The sequence below is a fragment of the Dipodomys merriami genome, unplaced genomic scaffold, assembly GCF_024711535.1.
Source record: "Dipodomys merriami isolate MVZ:Mamm:240054 unplaced genomic scaffold, mDipMer1.0.p SCAF_885, whole genome shotgun sequence".
Classification (NCBI taxonomy): Eukaryota; Metazoa; Chordata; class Mammalia; order Rodentia; family Heteromyidae; genus Dipodomys; species Dipodomys merriami.
Genome location: NW_027206496.1, coordinates 95878 through 100000, shown reverse-complemented (window position 1 = coordinate 100000; position 4123 = coordinate 95878). Strand labels below are relative to the sequence as shown.

General features: G+C 38.5%; 1 pseudogene; it reads right to left on the bottom strand.

The window, feature by feature from the left end:
• LOC138820436 (Golgi to ER traffic protein 4 homolog pseudogene) overlaps positions 1–2072 on the bottom strand; it is a 29458-nt pseudogene extending 27386 nt beyond the window's left edge.
• Between the last annotated feature and the right edge of the window lie 2051 nt (positions 2073–4123).

Here is a 4123-nt window from a genome sequence, read left to right as displayed (position 1 = left end):
ACAACATCAAACACCAAGTACAAGTCTCAGTCTCAAACTTTAAATGAAATCTGAAATGATTTTTTCCTTAAATGAAAATTGACCATAGGAAACCCCTGATACCTAAATGTATGGTCAAAGAAGAAAATTGGAAAATGTTCAGGAAGACAGAATTTTAAATCTCAGTGATTACCATATGGACAGTAGATCAGACCATGTGTAACTTCATACTACATGCAGTGGGCTACGTTAAGGACTTAAAATTTGTACACATTTACACTCCTCAAAAAAAAAACAAACAAACACAACTTACCAGGACACTGGGGATTCACATATGTACTTCTAGCTCAGTGCTCTGCTACTTGAGCCACAAACTCCATTTTCAGCATTTTTGGTGTTTAGTTGGAGATAGGAGTCTCACAGGTTTTCCTCCCCTGGCTGGCTTTGAAACAAAATCCTCAGCTCTTTGCCTACTGAGTAGATAGGATTACAAGCTTGAACTGATACTCTTATTTTTCTATTCTATTCTTCTTTTGCTTTTCTATTTAAGAATCATTTCGTTAAGTGGCAAAAAAATCCTGCTTTTGAACACAGCAGAGAAAATCAATGAAAATAGAAGCTGTATCTGAATAGATCAATAAATGGATATATATTTTAAAAGACGTATCAAAATACAAAATAACAAAACAGAGAAGAAACCAGTTGCCAATAACCAAAACAAATGAGTACTTTATCAGAAATCCTACCGTTATAAAATTTAAAAGTACAGTAATAAACAACTTCAGATGATTTATTCAAAGATGAAACCTATCAAACCTACTTAAGGAAGAACGAAAAAAAATGGAATCTACACAAATTTTCTAAATTTACATTTAAATGCATTTCAATCTATAAAACTCTAGGTACTGATGAATTTATTATTGACTTTTCCTAAAACTTTGAAGAGATCATTTTGATTCTACAAAAATATTTCCTTAGAAAGTGAGGAAATACTATTTGCCCTCTTAAAAGTTTCTCGTAAAAATATCTGGCTGAATTTTGTCTGGAATTATACTCTATGTACTGAGCAGTTAAGGAAAATTGTTTCAGGACATTGAGTCTTCTAATCATTAAGTACTTGATCGTTCATTTACTTAGTCCTTATTTTTTTGTATAACATTTGAAAGGTTTTATAAAATCCATTAAAGATAAACTTCTGAATTGGAAAACCTTTTGGAGGGAATTTACTCAAAGCAGAATGATATATTTTAGGCATCTCAGTATTTAGAGCTGTGAGTATGAACTCCATGAACAGTATAACTTGTCTTTAAGGAAGTTTTTAATACATAGAGCATAACTAAGAAAAATTGTAGGTGATAGAGTAACTAAGGGAGGCCAGGACGTGGCCAACTGCCTCCATAGGAAGACAAAAGCTTGGGATGTACCCTGAGGGACAATGCTCCTGTCCTGTTCTGTCCTGTCGAGCTACTTGTCATGTATTGGGTACCTGCACAGGGAGGGCTGGAACTGCTCTCACAGCACCATGAACGTGGTTAGCTTGCTGCCATCCAAGGCCAGCAGCAGAAATCAGATGAAGTGGAGCAGGGATTGGATGGAGGGCGGCCCGTGCTTGATGGATGTTGCTTCTGTGCATACATGATGAAGACCACAGACCTGGTTTTGTTTTCCAATAGAGAAACTGCAGCACTGCCTGAGCCACAAGTATGTCCACTTGCCATGGAAGCTTTGGGCCGTGGAGTCCTCCACCAGCATGTTGGCGCAGCCCTCACCGTCTGTGGAGTGTAGAAAGTAGTATCAAGATTCCCAGTAGTTCGGCTCTTTCCACAGGGTCAGGGCCCAAAATGGAAGGAGCTAAGGATGGCCCCATTTCCAGGAACCCCAACTGGAACACTTCAGGGCTCTGGAGAAGGGGTCCATCAACTGAACATCCTAGCCAGACACTCCATCCATTTCTGCCATCTACATCTATTTCAGGGACTCCAACACCAGCATGGACAGCTCTGCTGTGTTTTTTTGCTGGCCATGAAGGAAGAACAGCAGTATGCTCCTGAGCACATGAGCTCTTGGGCCTCAGCGGGCTTGCTCTGGGACATGTACCTGAAGAAGATGGTCCAGTACATTTGGTGTGCCCCATACTGGCCGCCTTTCTCCATGCAGCTTAACTTGCATGTGATTGTGGGCTTCATTGTGAGAGCCTTCCTGCTCCACCATCGCTGCTGCCAATGTGGCCCAAGTAGTATAATCTTTAGAAGGACTAGGACAAAGCCTGAGAATATTATTGCAAGAAATTGGGGTACATCAAAAAGAGGGTGGGGAAAGGGTAGACAAATGAAGGGAGGAAGGGGCAGAATGTAGTCAAGCTCATTGGGAGAAAGTGAGGGAACAGAAGATGTTGTATGAAAGGAAATGTTCTCATCTGACTTATGCAAATGAAATCCCTCTACACAACCTCTTTAAAATAACTATAATCAGCAGGGCACAGGCCACTCAGGCCTGTAATCTTAGCTACACAGGAAGCTGAGATCTGAGGGTCTCAGTTCAAAGCCAGCCAGGGCAGGAAACTCCATGTCACCCTTATCTCCAATAAACCACTAAAAAACAGGAAGTGGCGCTCTGGCTCAAGTGGTAGAGTGCTCATCTTGAGTGCAACAGCTGAGGGATAATGCCCAATCCCAGAGTTCAAACCCCATGCCTGACAATAAATAAATAAATAAATAAATAAATAAATAAATAAATAAATAAATAAATAAATAAATAAATAAATAAATAAAACTAAATTTGCTAAAAAGGAATTCATTGCCTATACTGCAAAACTAAGAAATAAAAGGGAATGGTGGGTCAGAGGGGGGTGTGATTATTGTAGGTGTGGCACAAATCAATATGCACTGTATTCATAAACTGCTTTTGTTATATGGCAACTCCTTTGTACAAATACTGAAAGATAATTGACAAATAAAAATAATAATTGAATAGATGTAAAATAAGATACAGGAGAAAGAAATGGTTGATAGATACTTCTGATATGGAACAGGGCTTCCTATTACATTGGGACCCTATAGAAGAACTCTACTGTTTTTGTAATATTTCAGAGTAAGATGAGATTCATAAAGCATAGTTCATTATGATTTTTCAAAAATAATTTAAGTAGTTGTTAATAACCCAACAATACTAAATTCCTATATTATCTACATGAACAAATGTAATTTATTATCATGGTTTGAAAGAAAAATCTATGGAAACACTTTTATTTTTGGTAAGACATGAAGCTTGACCTCTGGGCCTGGGCACTACCCCTCAGCTCTTCAGCTCAAGGCAAGCACCTTACCACTTGAGCCACATAGCCATTTCTGGTTTTCTGGTGGTTAATTAGAAATAAGAGTCTCATGCACTTGCCTGCCCAGGCTGGCTTTGAAGCGCAATCTTCTGATCTCAGCACCTTGACTAGCTAGGATTACAGGTGAGGGCCACCGATGCCTGGATAAAATTCTTAATTCCAATTAATAAGCAGAAACCCAGAACTTGAGGCTTTGCTTAAAAGGGGGAGTGCAGGTAGAAAGTGTAAAGCAAATACTAGCAGAGAGGCAAGCAGAGAAAGAGAGAGAAAGAGAGGGAAGGAGAGAAAAAGCAAGAGTAAGAGAGAGGGAGGGAGAGAGAGAGAAAAATGTAAAAACAAGAAGCAACCATGGGAGGAGACAGGCAAAAGAGTGTAATGAAAGTGAATATTATGAAAATAAGTAGTATGAAAATAGGAAAATATAATGGAGTCCATTATTTTGTACAATAATAAGACAATATATCTAAAAGAAATTATTTAGACAGTGATGAGGACATATTAGCTGGTGGGGAAGATATTATTTACATTCACTTAGGCCCCAAACACAATCTCTGAAGATGCTCCTGTTCTATCCGGGCCAATGAAGTGGCCACTGCCAGTTTTTGCAGCAAAAAAAGAAAAATGTCATTCTGAGAACCAATGAGAGATAATGGCCAGACACAAGTGCCAGGCCCTGGGTTTTGTTCTCAGATTTGAAAAAAAAACTATTTAATCTTATTTAGTTTATGACTTACTTCACAGAAGAAATAAATGTATTCACTCATTCATGGATGCACATATTGATACATTTTTGGGCTCATTTGAGAAAAT